This window comes from Corvus hawaiiensis, chromosome 26 (assembly GCF_020740725.1).
Source record: "Corvus hawaiiensis isolate bCorHaw1 chromosome 26, bCorHaw1.pri.cur, whole genome shotgun sequence".
Lineage (NCBI taxonomy): Eukaryota > Metazoa > Chordata > Aves > Passeriformes > Corvidae > Corvus > Corvus hawaiiensis.
Window position 1 is genome coordinate 21,824,467 of NC_063238.1, and position 17,155 is coordinate 21,841,621.

The following is a 17,155-nucleotide window of genomic DNA, read 5'->3' on the forward strand; positions in this document are numbered from 1 at the left end:
TCTCCGTGGATGTTACCATGAAAAAACAGACTCAGAAGATATCTGGTTGTCCACAGGTGATCTAGATTCTCCAGTTTAGCTGAGGGGGTTGAATCTCAGTCTCTGATATTCCAGGTTCTTTCCAAGGAAAGGTAAAATTCCTTCTGGATGTGAGAAACTTACTCAGCAGCTTCATTTAGGTACTGCTGCGTTTTAGCAAAATGTTCCACAGTTATATCTTTGGATGAACCTGTGGTTCTGTGAAGCATTTCCCACTAAAAACCTTACTCATCTGGATAACAAATGTTTTATTCCGGTTAGTTCTACAGATGAACTCACTGGAATCACACCTTGTCTGTCCACGGGTACCAGCTCCTGCTCTGCTTTAGCACATCTCTGGGAGGAAAGATCATAAACACAGAAGAGGCACAGTGGGAGTTTCTGGATATCTGAAATCAACTGAACATGTGTGGGAAACCCTTAGGGTACAAGTGGATCTGCCTGCTGGTGCAGCTACTCCTCTCAAGTCCAACCAATGCAAGGCCAATGCTTGTTGGTCATGTACAGCCACGGTGTGCCTCTGACCCCCACCAGCTCTGGATTCTCAGCACCAGACAACATGTGCAGGTACTTCAATATACTGAACACAGTAAAGAGTAGGATGCTTGTGAACAGCTGCCTGGGAGACAGAGGTGAGTGAAGACCTTTGCCTTTTTTTATGAGCATATTGCAGCTGCTAGCAGGTCTCTGTTCACAGTTGACAAAACAACACAGGGAAACAAAGGAGGGGAGGAGGTCTGTGTCTGCATCTGCAAGGGATTGGGAATCCAGAGATTATTCACCACAGCTGCAAGCTTCACCATGGGCAACTTCAGCAGGAAGAATTTTCCTACTTGCCAAAAAGATCACCTCAGAGCATTTAGTTGTCCCAAGCTGTACTGAGCAAAGTAGAAATGTCGTTATTTCTTTGATCAACAGTTCAAAGTGGTACCCAAAATGCTGAGGTTGTTTGCAGACTCATTTTTAGCTGAATCTAAAAAAGGTAAGTCAGAGCTTGTTCAGAACTGATAGCTACCATGTGATGATCCACTCTCCTAACCAGGTTCCAAACAGAAAGGTGAGGATTTTCTTTAAAAGCCTGGCAAGTCACAGATTTCCTGAATCAAGTGAGAGAGCTGCTATTTGCATAAACCTCTTTCAAAGTCCTTGTATGAGAGAAGAGTTTTTTTCTGGTCTGAATACAAACAAATCAGAGCATGGAACAGCTCAGCAGACACACTCAAACTCCTCTGACCATCTCAAGGGCAAAGCTGATGGTTTGAGAGGAGCTAGGGACAGATTTCCCACTGACATCACTTTCTTGGCTATGACAGGAAACCACGATGTCTTTATTGTTCAGGTGTTTAATGCAGTCAGAGCAGTCAGTAATAAAAATAATGACTCTGTGTATGTAACACGGACCAAAATCCAGTGATATGTAATTCTGTGCAGTCCTCAGGCTCCTTCCATATGCTGCTGTCAGTTGCGTCCTCTGCTGTGCAATTCTAAAGTGTCTTTTTCCTATGAAATATAATTGCCTGTGTCTTTTCCTGAAGATGGTGAGAAGATCTCTCCCATGTGCTGCAGGATTCACTCTGTAAGGACCTCCACAGAAAGTGATCATTGGAAAACAAGTATCTGGGATCATGCTACTCCAGGAGCTCCAAATCCCACCTACCTGCTGCCTCCACTGAAATACCTTCTCAGAGCTCATGTTTTCTACTACTACTGCTAGTGGGAATCCTCCCACCCTTTCTTCTTTCCTGTGTGATTTAGCTATCTTTTTTTAGAAAAGCAGGTTTGCAGGAAGTTGCATTTCTGAGGGCATGCTTGAACTCCTGCTTAGACCTAGACCCAGTCCTAAGGCCTATAAACAGTACTACCCACACTGCAAGTTTGGGTCTGCTACACAGCACATCTGTCACTAAGCCCTGGGGCCATGCCCTAGGCAACGATCAGCACTGTGCCAGGAAGCCTTCTGCAGTTCTGGAAAACAATTCCCTTTTGGAGATACACTGGATAGGATTTATGTTCAGGTTTTGACAAAGTAAGTTGGATATAATTGCCTCAGCATTGGTCTTTTAGGCTATTTGAGATGCCCCAGCCAGCATCACCTGGCCCCAAGCAGCTGGAGAGTAGAATTTCCCATAAACCCTCTCCCCACCAGCTACCAGAGGATGTCTTGGTGTGTCAGGTTCTCTCAAGTATCACTAGATATCTATGGCTGGGAAACTGCACTGGGTTGGTTGGTGCCTTCACTGGGAAACTCCCAAGGAGAGATTAGAACACGAGTCGAAACACTTTAATAAAGACTCGTGGTTTATGGCTGAGCTACTCATTTTCTAAAATGGTTTGGAAATGATTTTGTTGTCTGACATAATTTGTAAACAGCAGTGCATCAGCTTACATATGTGAACGTGTAAATTTTGTTCTCTGTCTGTGTGTCTGTCAGTGAGTGTGTGTGTACCAGTTCCAGCACAGGTAACACTCAACAAGCACCTAAAGCAGGTGGAGGTAATGTAGGTCTGGCTTGGCTCTAGGTCTAGATCTTAATTCCTTCAAAGTCAGGAGGTGACTCAAAGAGGGATCTGAGGTTTTGCAGCAGACAGAGCCTTGTAAACCTCAGCTTCACTTGCCCCCTCCTTCTGTCTCCCACTGTGGAATGACAGACGAAGGCAAAGCTGATTGCCAAATAGGCACAACCATGCCCAAGGGGAAAATTCCTCCTAGTCTCTGCAGGGGAGTTCATGTCTACTCTGGTGCAAAAGGCCTACTTACCTCAATCTTTGCTTGTCCAGATCCAAGTGCAATTAATTGGCATAAAATTATCCAGCCATTTTTCAAATCCTGACCCATTGTTTGAATCAGTGACCTCCTGCAGTACCAAATTCCACAGGTTGACTGCATACTGTGTGAAGTAATATTTCTATCCATTTACTAGCCATTAATTTCTGACCTTTGGGAAATCTGAAATATGTATGGTCATGTGAAGGATCTTGAGCCATTCATAGTCGTTGTTGTGCAAAACACGTTTGTTCATTTAACTAAGTCCCGAGTTCATTTCGCCCCAACTTAACCACCAGGCAAGACAAATTAGCCCAGAAAGCAAGAGAAATAGCAAGAAGCAAGCTGCCAGCTGTTAGATGAGCAAACGAGGAGCTGCAGAGATTCCCAGGGCCAAATTGCTATCTTATTTATGCTAGCATAAATCTAAAGTAACCGCACTGAATTATCCTTGATTTATCCTTCTGTAAAAGAGATCAGAATCTGACACTCACTTTGGAAATTTCCTTCCTCCAATTTCCATTCTTCCTAGAAACATAATGAGACACCATTGTGTCACAGTTTTGTCAAATATTTCTTTACAGGAAAGTATTAAATAACCAACAGTTCTGAGGAAAAACAAAATCCCTTGCAAAACTTTCAATAATCAAAAGAAATCTCTCAGTTTTACAAATCCAGAGGTTGCAACACCAAGAGAACTAGACAGAATTAACTTTTGAGTGTCCTTTGTCTCTTTGGTCCCTACAGCTATCTACTCCTGTAAAGTTCAGTTTTGGGTATCAGTCAATCCTAGCTGTGGAACTGAGTTTGATCAGTGGGAAACACAAGGAGAGAGCAGGAATGGAGACGTTGCAGATGAAAGGGAAAGAGATGCAAGCAGGTTTGAATGTGCTCTATAAATTCAAGTGCCCTCTTTTTCTTTGCTTTATTTTCTCTTCTCATTGTCCCTTACAATTTTATCTCAAGGTTGCTGCAAGAGAGAAGCAAAACACAAATATTGCAAAAGAAATACAGAACAGGCTAAGCAATATAATAACATGTTATTACAAACCAGCCTGTCCTGAAAAGAAAATTACTACTTCCCTCATTTCTAGTAAAGTCCTCAGCATATTTTTTCTCACACATACGATTTTATTGCCGGGGTGTTTTATGCGAGATGTGCTCGATTTGCAGAAGTAGTTCTGAAAAGTTGCTTAAATTATTACCTTACAAAACAGTCTAGGATATTTAATTGAAATGGCATCACTCTGTTTTAAAACATTGTAGTGTTAAATAAACTTGACCTGTAGCACCAAAGCACTCATTTTTCTCTAGCTACGTCATACCCTTGAAATGCTTATGTACGTGTACAACACCCTGACTTCTCCAGCTGAAAAACAAATGCAAGCCCCCATCAAAAAACCATGACACCTCTTGTCACTGAGACTAATGGAGGAAGAGGCTCTAAGAAAGAAGTGGCCTCATCTTAATTACCAATGGAGATTGAATGAAACAGGTATTTTAAGTACACAATTGTGCTCTGAGTCCAGATCCCATGTCTGCAGTCACACAGCTCTGCCTACAGCCCCAGCAGCCAGCTCTGCCTGCCCGTGTTCTGGGGCACAGAGGGAGGGAGTGGGGCAGGGGGATCTCACCAGGAATGTGAGGTCAGGGCCATGGGCAGCAAGGGGACAATGCTCCTAGCAAGACGTGGGGAAACCCAGGAGAACTCACCATTGCACAGCCAGAGTGGGGATGGTCTCCAGCTAACCCTGACCCTCACAGGGGCTGTGGACGTCTCCAGCTGCCTGCCAGGAGCCATGTTATAACTTTTGCAAAGCTCAGGAGAGCACAGCCCCGCATCCCTTCCCCCTCTCTAGACTCTGATATCTGTCCATCCTTCAGCACTGATTTTTTTCGGTCGGAATTAAAGCAGAGAAAGGCACAGCTCAGTGCAGTTACCCAAATTGCATAATTGTTCTGTATGTGTGAGGACCAATAAAACTAATAGCTGCTGGCATCAAGCCAAGAATCCATTAATGACAAACTGGTATCTCTCCAGGAATGTAAAATGTTTTACTAAATAAACATTAAAACCAGGAAGCTTTCAACTTCTGTCAGTAGGTAAAACTTCATTGTGAGTCTATCGGAAGGAGGGTTAGCCAGGAGGTAGGCAAGGAAACTTTGTTACCCTGATAAAAAACTATTTAGTACCAGGAGGAGCTGGTGTGATGTGTTTTACAGTGGTTTACAAAGCATGATGAATGAAGATTGATGCTTTCATGGGATCAACACGCTGACTGGATGGAAAAGAAAGAAGGCAGTGATATGTGCAGGCAGAAGGTCCATCACGCAGGATGATATGCAGAAATCAGCTCACTGAATTTTGTACCTTTTCCTGTATGGCATCACTGTGCTGTTATTTATGGTTTTCCAGTGAAAGAGACCTGAAAATTGGAGATACAGACATTTACGTTTTCACAATTCACAGGAGGCCAGGGAAGCGGTCACAGCACCAGCCTGACAGAGTTCAAGAAGCATTTGGACAATGTACACAACCACATGGTGCAACTCTTGGGGTGTCCTGTGCAGGGCCAGGAGTTGGACTTGATGATCCTGATGGGTGCCTTCCAACTCCACATATTCTATAATTCTATGATAGCTGAGACAGAAGGAATTCATCTCTTGGAATTCATGAGGAAAAGAGAAAGCACTGTTATATGGCTACTTCCAGGTCATGCCATTGAAAGGATTAAGGTGTACAGAAGATGGGATGCAGGACAGATATTAATAAGGCTAAGGGGCAACTTAAATAGTGGGCAGCTAAAGACAAAAACACATGATAGGAAACTTTGAAGGTTTTCAGTGGTAAGACTCTTGTAAAAAATCCTGTGGTTCTTCTAAACTCATGCAGAGTCAAAGTCTAAACAAGTTAAAATGTATATCCTGCCAGAGAGAATTGCATAGAGATAAGAGAGCCAAAAATATGTTGTGAGGGTCAGTGTAAGCTATTATCACCCTTCTTGGAAAGAGGGTGGGATATCCCACAGGATCTGATATCTGTGATGACAATACTGGGTGTCGCCTCAGTGGTGCACCCAGCTCCAGGAGTCCCACCTGGTGTTCCATATTCTGCGCAGTTTTGTCTGCAGGGAGCCCATGGAGCTTCTCTTGCACTGCAGCCCAGAAGTCAACCTGTCTGTTTGGTAACTGGTGCCCCAAATACACACAAACTCCATCCAGGTCTTCCCAAAGGAAGGGATCTCTTTGGTGAGTTCAGAGCCCCGGACTTTTAGCTTCTTAGCCCACATCTGAAACTGTTCCTGCAGCCTTGAAAAATCTTCTTATGTCTATGGTTCCTATCCTCTGTAGAAGAAAATCAGTCTGAGACTGAAGCAGGTGGATGTGGTCTCAGTAGCAGGCTGTGTATGAAAGGCACCCATGGCACACTTCCATCCATCTTCCAAGGCCAGCATAAGTCTGTCTGAGTAGAGTACTCAAGATAGAAGAAGGCAGAAGGAGCAAGTCTGCCATCCCCAAAGGCAGCTTGCTTCTGTCACGGCGAGGGCAGGAGCTGCAGCTTGAACAGAAATTGAGGGGGGGGGGGTGGGTATCTGCAAGGGGTAGGAGCGAAAAGACTCAGAGGAAGAGTAGAGCATAGCCTAGACCAAGTCCTGTGGCTACTGAAATCCTGGGCTCAGGATGCAGGTGATTTTGGTGTGCTTTGGGCTAGAGGCAGGGGTTAGCTGAATGCTGCCATTCTGTGCTTGAAATTTTACTCCCCCATTTGGTCTCTGTTGGTTTTTACACAGGATGCTCATCTGCACAGACATGTACCAATTGGCTTGGCTACAGCTACATCTATGAGGAAGAAAATGGTTTAGAGCCAGATCCTCAGCTGGAGTAAATCAAGCAGATGTGGAATCAGGCCAATTGAGACCATGCATGAGATCTCCCAGTTTCTCCTCTCAAACTGTTATATGAAACTAAACATAAGATACAGTAGCTCCCAATCTTTGCCTTGGTTTTGCACACTGACATTTTGTCCAACTTCATGTGCCAGGGTAAACACAAGGAAGGTGATCACATGAAAATAGTATCCAAATTGTCAATGACTCGCCAGCTCAGACAATTGTAAGGAAATATGGGGAGAGTTGTCACCACTCACTGTTTTAGGAAAGCAGAAGCATAATCCATGAGATCCTGCATAGATTCAGACCTGAAAGATCTTTATAACTCTACACCCCAGTGTACAGGATCTAAGAGCCAGTTCTGCAGGTATAAGAGGGTCTGGGCAGCCCTGCCCAGGAGCCACATATCTTGAAGCTCAGTAGTGAAGAGATGCTGCTGCCCCACAGAGTACTGCCCACAGGAGACCACCTGACGCTGGAATGAGAAAGCAAGGACCCAGCAGTTCCCCCTTTCTGGGGCTTCTGCAGGATGCCACCAGGTCAGTCTCCATGTCCCATTGAGCCACCTGAAGGCTGCTGTAACTTGTTTGGTAGTATTTGCAGAGCTTGGTGGGCTCTGCGAGGTGTTGGTAGGAGGTGCATTGCCGCTGCCTTTTCCATTAGCAGCACACCAGTGTGAAAGGGACCATTATACAGGTCATTTCAGAAATACAAAAGGATCCCTCAGCACCACGGGCACCCTCCACTGGTCAGGCAAGCCAACCAGAAAGGTGCTTTACATAAGCAGACAAAAGCTTCAAGTAGCCTTTGCAGCATTGTGGGTCTTGTGCCTGGAAAACCAAGAGGAGCCATGAGTGCTCCAGCACACCATGCCCTGGGACAGACCATGGGCACTCCCATCATCTGCAGTGCCCAGAAGGGCACCCCACACCCCAGCCCATTCCTCTGAGATTGGTTAAATTGGCTTTTACACCATTTTGAGAGCTCAGGTGTGCTGCATGAAAAGCAGCAGCTCTATATAAGGCTTAAAGCTAGCATCAGGCCCCCTGGCTCAGATTCCCTTGGAAGCATCTTTCAGTGAGGAAAAGGTTGTAGATAAAAATGATACTGGGCTTTTTTTCCCTCCAACAGCTTGCAAATAGTAGGGAAGTATGCATTGGCCTGGACTTCCTGGCTCCGTAGAGATCATTCCTCTGTACAGCCCCTCTGATAAACTGATGAACAATGATTGTGGCATCCAAAGGTGGCTGGTGACTTGCTGGTCTGCAGCACTCAGGGGAGCGGCTCTTTGGTTTTCACATCTGGGCCAAACTCTAACAATTGTGTGACCTTTCAAAATCAGGGGAACTTTCCATGAAATACATAGGCAGCCAAATATTTAGGTCTGCAGAGTTACTGCAGTGGGACATTACTTACTTATCACAAACACAAAACTCAGGAGAGACAGTGTGGTCCAAAATTTGGATAGCATGTCAACTCTTCACATTAATGCACTTTCTCTGTTATTAAACAGAAACATTGTATTTCTCCAGGAGCTTAGTCAGAGCCTGGGTTAATAGGAATAGATATCCAGCTCCATCATCCCAAGGTGTTGATCAGGGTTTTCCTACAGCATCTATGTGCCCTAATTCCAGATAATCCTCTCCCTATAAAAGCAGCTCTACTCTCTGTCACAACAATGCTGAGCACTATTCCTCCATAAAGGCCATGGAAATCAAAGCTTGTGTTTCCTTCCTGGGTCAATAACAACAAGTGCACTACACTTACTTCCCCACCAGTGCAGGTGGCATGACCCTCTTACCGCCACCCACAGTGGGCCACAGCAAGGCCTGCCACTAACTGCTGTGTGGTAGCCTTTGGACAGCTTCCAGCAGCCCTTTTATTCCCAGGGTCACTTCACTGCCACACGAGGCATACACCACACTTTCCAGTTGGGATTGCTCTTCCTCAACAGTTGCCTTCCTCACTTTTGAGCAGGTGCTGTTTGCAGAACTCCAGCCTGCTTTGTTGCTCTGGCACACAAACCATCATCTTCTCATGGAGCATCTGCCACCTCGGAGAAGTGGCATGCTCATTTTCTTCAGCTTCTCCCCATCCTGAATGGGCAGCAGAGATATCCGCTGTAAAGTCCAGGAACTGGGAAGGGCAGGAAATGGAGATGGCAATGAGCTCTTTGAACTCCCTCTTCTGAAGCAAGACCCTCTCACAGTGACTAGACACATTGGAGAGCCATGACTACCTGCACCAGCTACCCCAGGGTCCCCATGAATGCCTCAGGGGTACACATGAGCCAAAACCCAGAGCAGTGTTCACTACACTTAGTAACAGCTGCTGTGGCTTTTTTGCTCACTTGGCATTTACGAGCAGCTCCATTGCTCACACACCTCTGGGCATCATCACTGTTTTGAGTTTTGGTTTGATACAAATATCCAGAGCTGGAGCTGGGCTGTTGAGCTGTTGCTACTCATGTAAGTGACATGACTTCCTGTTCCCTTCCAGCACAAATAAGAGGAATAAGAACTCTGCAATTTGTTTTCTACATCGCCTTTTTTATACTTTTTTTTAATTTTACATTTCTATATTGTTAATGAAATTAACATTTTAAAATACAATGGGGTTTTTTTGCCCATGGAACCAAAACTTTGCCATGGTTGTGCACAAAGGGGACAGGAATATGCATGCAATATGTCGAAAATTGCAATGTGTAAAGAAAATGTGTTGCAATTTCCACACCCTCCATGCAGGACAACATCTGTCTTTTTTTTCTGTTTTCAGTCCTTACTGCAACTTGAAAAACCTGTTAGAAATAGTCAGTATAATTACAGTATTTTCTTCATCAAGATACATCACAGGCTGCCTGCAAAAGGGAAATGCTGAGCTGCTCCAGTCTCCACCATGGGAGCTACCTATGCCTGCCCTCACGTCATATACATATTTCTCTGCTTCCCACAGCCTTCTAGGAGGAATCTCTTTGAATCTGTGGAAACAAGGGATGGGTTGCACCGTGCCAGTTGTGTCACTTTAGGTGAATTAGGAGCCACGAGCATGCTGGGGAAAAGCCAGTGCAGCTGAGCATAGTGTCTGGGTTTATTGCTCAGCCATGCCAGGGAGCTGTGCTCAGTAGAGGAAGGCACAGTCCCTACTCCTGGTATCACTGTCACTTCCCAGGGATCCCCATGGCACACCAGGAACCAGCACATTCACCTGCACCTGGTTCCTGCAGCGCTGAACCTGCCAGGTCTCTGAGCATCCCAGCTGCCCCAGCCACTCCTGCTGTGGAGGGGAACAGTCACTGATTTTACAAAAAACCCAAAAAACCAGAATGCTGAGGTGAGAAGGGTTGCTAAGGAACTAAGCCTGTAATGAAATGAAAATGTTCTCTTTGTTAACTCTTTGGGATTTTGTCTTTTCACAGTCTGCTTGGCACATGGTATTGAAAAAATGGAGAAGGCAGAGATGAAAAAACACAGAAAGTGATATTTTGCCTCCTTCCTTGTAGAATCTTCTTCAATATCAACAGTGAAATTACTTTCAGTGATATTTTTTCCACATAAAAATCTCTTTTATTCTTCTTAGGAATATGTCTGTTCCACTGAGGGGGAAGAGCTTTGCATCATAAAAATTGTAGCCACTTTTATGTAAAAATAAGAAAGCAAAAAAAGCCACTGGAGAAAGCAGGTTTTTTTGCATACCAGTCAGCCTCCCCTTTTCCTATCAGCATTTTGCCAGACCAGTCTTTGGGAGGTGGTGTGGTGTGAATTGAACTAGCAGAATTGCAAGGGTACAGTGCACCTGAAGAAAAAGAAAATTTTGTTGCTGTGACAGTGATGATATACTTCAAATGTGGGAGTAGGAAGGAGTGACTAACATTGAAAAAGCCACAAGTGGAAGAGGGAGAGGAAGGAGGAAATAGCAGATGCCCTCATCTCCAAGGGGCCAGAGAAAGGACAACATTCAGAGTGGTTATTAGCTGCACAAGCTTTTGAAAGTAAAACTAAGTGCAAGAGGAGTAGAACCTGCAAAAGAAAAAGCAGAGGGAAGGGTGTGAGAGGGGAGCATTGTTAGCCTGATCACAGGAGAGAAATGGTTATTTACTCACCGTGCTTGGCTGGGATGGAGCAGAGCAATGTCGGAGCCGGGATGGGTGCAAGGGAGCAGAGCGGGTGATCAGCAGGCAAGGAACAGCAGCACTGAAAAGGATGGATCACTCCAGGGCAATGGTTTATACTTGTTTCATTATTTAAAGTAGGCTGAGGCAGGTAATTACTCATGAGTCTGACCACGAGGTATTTAACAGTTGAACCACAGAAGAAGCTGTATGCACAGCCTACCTCTGCCTGGCAGAAGGCATAAGTTGATGATTAATACAGCATAAGTCACATCTCACTTCTCCCATTGGCCATTGGCCAAAATGAGCCCATTTTCCTTGAGGAATAGGTCTGTCGTGTACAGCTCAGCTCCTGCCTGCTTAGGGATGCTGTGAAATTATGCCTGCACCTTGCCAGACCATAGATCCAGGCAGAGCTGCAGCTTCTCTTCCAAAGACACCCATCGCTCCCATCCAGCTGCTCACTGCAGCACCACAGCGAGACTGAGTGAGACATGGGCTGTAGGTGGGTGCTGCACCCAAGGGGACCTCCAGGTTCAGGGGATCCCTGGAGATATGGGATGCAGCCCCAGAGTCAGGGGCTGATGCCTGGAAGAAGTGCTGCACCCTGAGGCAGCATGGGCTGTGTTTTCTGTGGGGACAGGAATGGGCAGAAGGCATGGTCATCCAGCCCAAAAGCAGTACAGCCTGTTTGCATGTGTTGGCTTGCCCATGTGTACTTGTGGGTGTAGAGCTCAGCAACAGCTTTTTTTTTTTTCAGTTGCACTATGCTCGTTGTGATAACAGGAGGCTTAATTTTGAACAGCACTATGAAACCAGTGAAATAGATGTAAGTATTAGCTGATACTCAATACCAGGAATGACCTGTCTTTTATGTCTTCTCACTGTTCTGGAAGAAGCCTACCAGAATGCAGGACACATATTTTCCAACTCAATAGCAGGTATCCAGCTGGAGAAATGTGTTTCCCTGAATTATAGCCATATGCTATATATCCCACTTCAGCATATCATATAATGTTCCATCTGCACAGAATTTGACACTGCATAAAACAATCTGCTTTGAATTTGAATGCATATACTTCCTCACACAAAACAAAACCCTCTAGCCAGTCTATGAGTCTAAATGCCTCAGAGCTTCTGTTGAAGCTCGTGCCACAAGCAGAAAAGACCAGAACCAAAGCTGTAGGGAGAAGAAGGCATTATCTCTGGGCCGTTTCATCTGAAACAAATTCTGCCTTTGAATTTGTCCTGGTGGTTGCTGATAGTGAACAGAGCAGAACCCAGAGCAAGAAATATTTGCAAACCCACTAGGACTACCAAGCTGTACAAAGCATAAAGCCCAGGATTATACTGTCCTGGCTTTCTCTAAACTGCTCTAAACCTCTCACATCTGTAACAGTGTGGTACTTAAGGGGCAGCTAGAGAGTAGATGCTTCAGCAATTTCTAATACAATAACTCTCAATAATTACAGAAAAATTCAGAAAAAAATATCATGAATGTTGAAGACAGCTCCTCCTTGCACAGACCAACTGCTATCACAAGTCAGTGAGGCAACATGGAATGGGTTTTGTTGTTTTTCAAGCAAATGTGAATGCTTTCCAGTTGTTTGCCGCATTTCTAATGGCCCCAGGTCAATCCCTTCTTCCTTGCCCTCTTAGGCATTCATCTTAATATAAAGAGCACTCTTCTTCCTGAGATAAAATGTGAAGTCAGCAATACTTGACAAGTCCTTAAATGATGAACATTCCTTTATTTCCTCTTTCTCTCTCAAAATCTTTCAGCCATACCTACAGTAGATGCTCAATGTTTCAAGGTTCTACTGCCTGTTTTGTCAGTCATGAATTTGTTTGCATTGTCTCCCAGCAAAACAGCCTTTGGCAGAGGTACATCCCAGGTTAAATAGGTTTTTAGACTCTAGCCTATAAGAACAAAAGAAAGACCAACTGCATGAAAGAGAAGAGTCAGTACAACTTCAGTGCTGCTAATGACAATATTCTGCTTGTAGAGTATTGACAAAAAGGGACAGGAGTATGTTTTACAGAATTCCAACTCTAGATGACAATAGTAATTTATGTCCCTCTAAAACAACAAAGCAAACAAACATTTGGGAGCTTGTGTCACACTGGATGTTCATCTTCACTAATCAAAGATGTATGCGAATGGGTTGATTGGCAGGTATGCTGTACTCAGTTCACAGCTGTGCCAAGGGCCTGCAGACACTTATCCAAGAACTGATTCCCCTCATGTCTGCAGGGTTTCTGGTTCAAGATGGACCAGACTTTCCATTGCTTTTATTTGTCTGATCACAGTAATATCCAAAACTCCTCTCTAGAGCTCCACATCTGAACCAATATGAAATAAATGACAAACAGAACAGCAATGTTAGATTAAAACTCTTGAGGACACAAAACCTAGTTTCTGAAAAATATTTCAGAGTCAGCTGTAGGACACAGCTGTCTGCAGAACGTCTGCTGGAAAGTGCAGATAACTGGTTTAAGGCTGATTGAGGTTTGGGAGTTTTTGACCAGAATTGGCATCAACAGAAAATTGTGCCTGGTGAATTCACAGAAGCACATTTTTGTCATGCTATGACCCATTGTCTGGTTTATGATGGCAACAAGAAACTCTCATCCAGTGCCGGACTCCATCAGAGTGGAAGTGAACAAAGGGACTCTCTCATTCTGAAGCATTCATCTGGCTGCATTAAACAGAATGCCTTATATAAAGTTATGATAGACATTTATTCCACTCTGCTCAGTACTAATGACATCCCAGAAGGAGTACTGCCCAGTTTAGGTGCCAGAATAGGCATCACAATAAATCCCCTTTTTCCCATTTCAAGAGCAAAACTCAGATCTGTATGTCTCCAGGGAGATAATTGCAGATGAGTGTGTAACAGGTTTTATTTCTCCTCAGTCTCAGGCAGTTTATGATGAAAAGATCTTAGGCACTGTGGCCCTGCAGAGTTCTCCATTCAACAGCATCTTGGGAGCTCCACTCCCTCCTCTCCTGATGGCAAGGGACTGAGCAAGGCCCACCCTGGAAGACATATCTGAAAATATTTTTTCAGAACACAGAAAGAGCAAGCTGGCCCTGAGTAAGTCTTACATACATATCTGTTGTGCCCAGATATCCTGATGTCCCAGGTCATGTTAGTCTGTGGTCAGCAGACTACCAATGATCCAGAAGATGTCAGAAAATGATCTGTTAGATCATGATGCCTAAAACTGGGCACAGCATTTTACCTGAGCTCTCGTCAGTCTAGATATCAGAATATTTCTGACGCCTAATATCGTGGTTGTTATACTCTGGAACATCCTAGGCAACTGAATTGTTCATTCATTACCTTGTATTCAGAATTCATTTCACTATACAGTCCAGATTCTCTTTTGTAGAAGCACTATTGGCTAGGGTTTTTTTATATTTTGCTTGATGTTATCCTTTCTTAAGTGTAACATTTTGCATAAAGTGCTTAAATGTATATTGTTGCTATTACATTTCACTTTACTTATATGAAACTGCCCCTTTAATGTAGCAAAATCATTTTGGAAAGTTATGTGCTTGAGTTGCATGCCACTCTTACCAAGAAGAACACGAGACTAACTAGATGTGATTTGTTCTGGATAAATTCACACTGGATATTTTTATCACATTATCATTTTGCAGTAGCTATTTTATGAAGCACTTGAATTTTTTGCAGTAATTCTCAAAGCATTGGAGGTATCTGAGACAAGGTGTCTGGTCTGTAATTCTTGGTACCTTTTAAATCTTCTCTGTGTTCTTAAATACACTTGTTAATATTTCAGAAATTCCTGTGGTTAGTTCTCCAATTATACCAGAGTAAACTTCTCCAGGACTTTCTGCTATCATTATATGCCCTTTATTCAAAGGTTCCTTCATTTCTCTTCCATGAGCTGCATTTCAATTCCCTTGCTAGTTCTAAGTGTGTTCAGCCTCTCATATCAAGTGTCCCCTCCTTGTAAAGGTGATGTTTCACTCTTCAGCCCACTCCTTCATTTGTCCTTTGTTCAACATCCCCATTAATTGATAACCCTTTTCCTTTTTTCCTAATTTCTTTTTCTGATCCCTTTTGCACTCTTTATACTTCAGCCTTCTCTTTTACTTATCCTAGTAGTGTCTTTGCTCACTTTTTGTATGATGGGTTCTTGTCCATAGATAACCACGCAGCTTCTGACTCAGACCCCCTGTATTTCTCCAATGCTGCCCTCCTTGCCAGCAGGATAGGTTCCTATGAGATGTTTAACTAAGGATTTCTTCCAAAGTGCCTGTTTTCTTAAGAGTCTTTCTCCTTTTGGCTCCTCCTTTCAGAACTATCCTTATCAATTGCCCAAAGTGAGGAAATCTGCCATACAGGAGTTATTTGGTCTTGCTCTCCTCCTCCAGAGACACATGAGCTCAAATTGCCTTCTAGCAAGTTTCTCTTTATTAATCATATCTATCATAGCTTATCTGGCCACATCTCCCATAACTGCCTTCACTCTTTGAAACAAAGAGTTGTCCAAACACATTCCAAAAACTTGAGGAACTTTTTGTGCTGTGCTATACTCTTGGGTTTTGTTTTGTTGGTTTTTTAATTTTCTTACAGCAGATAACCTGGTTAGATAAAGTCCTTGATTACCACTACCTCATATCCTCAGGACACTCCCAGTAGTTGCTCAAAAATGTGACATCAACCTCCTCCTCATTCAGTAATCTTTAGTAGAGTTTTACTGTTCCTCTGTTTCATCTCCAACCACTCTGTCTTTCCCCCTCTCTGGGCTTCTATACATTCCCAATATACCAGAAAATACTCTTCCCTTTTTTACTGCCTCTACTTCCTACACAGATTATACTCTCTCTGCTAATACTGAAGTGCCACAATTTATTTCACTGAGCCTGTGTGATGCTGATTAAACTGTAGCCTTTGTTGTGTCCCAAGACTTCTTGTTCTTCCTGTTTATTCTCCATACTCTTACCATTAGAGTGAAAACATCTCAGATGTTTGGCAGGTTGCCCTTACATTATCCTTTTCGTTCTTCTATGGCTCTCCTGAAATTTCCCACTTCCATCACAGCAATGAGTTGTCAACCAGACCTCTACTTTTCTTACTCACCTGAGGTCTCTCCTGCCCACTCACTCGAACCCTGCTGTCCTAGGAGCATTTTCACTCATTTTTCTCTAGTAATAAAATTCTCACATTCTGGAAAGCAATGTTTTTTTCACTGATTTAACAATGCTCCATAGGATGGAGATTCTCCTTAGGGTCTTCCTTAAAAATGGTGCAGAAAGTTGTTAGTAGGAAAGCAGGCTTATTGGATAAAGGTCCACAGTCCAACTTCAGATTTCTCAGTTCCAGAGAGGGGGTTGACAGCATTCATAGTCTAAGCAAATGCTAGTTTTATCAATGCTAGCACATTCGCAAATACTAAGTCCTGTACTCTGCATCGGGCTGATGTTGTGCAAACTCAGGTCTGGGTAAAACCTTGGGAAAACACTTTCTAATTCCCAACAGCATAATACACTAAATAGTGATGTATATTAACTAAGACAGTGGTACTTTGCAAGGCTGCAGTCATCAAGGAATAGGCAGATGATGAGTGTAGCAGGGACAATATGTTGATTCTCCTCCCTCACAGTTATGAACAGCTGGAACATCCTCAGTTTACAATGGGTCTGACACTGCAAAGAAACAAGAACAAATATTTGGAAATCTAATCACATAATATAGCTGAATGCTGACAAGAAGACCCTGCTCTAGGGGAGTATACTCCTTTACAGCACATGGCTGCTATGTGAGAGAACAAATTACACATTATTGATATCTGCTGTCCTGCTGCCCAGCCTCTGAATGATTGACAAGGCTGAAGTTCACTCGACTTCCTCAAGGCTTCAGATGCGCTTCCGAAGCAAAGATAAGAGGCTATGAAGGAAGATGTTTCATACAATGTGATCAGCTCAAATGAAATTTGAGGTTAAACACTGAGTTGTTAAAAATAAACATGCTTATTTTATAAATGCAGTAAACAGACCAACTTCTCATCTACATGGAGATAACAAGGAGGAAGACAGGATCCGCTCTTCATGGGAATTTCCAGCTATTTTCCCCACAAAAAAAAAAAATTAAAAAATACACCCCGCCCACAAATAAATGTAAGAGGTACTCTGTGGTCCAAAAAGGAGCTTACTTATAAAGTAAGGGCTTAAGTCCCATGCTGGATTTTTCATTCATGTACTCAGAATTTGTTCCAAAGCATATCTATACTTCAAAGATGAGTCAGTGGTTTTCTTGTGCTTGAGCAGCACAGCCAGTGTGATGGATGAATTGTGTAATGTCTGCTGATAAGTATCACACCA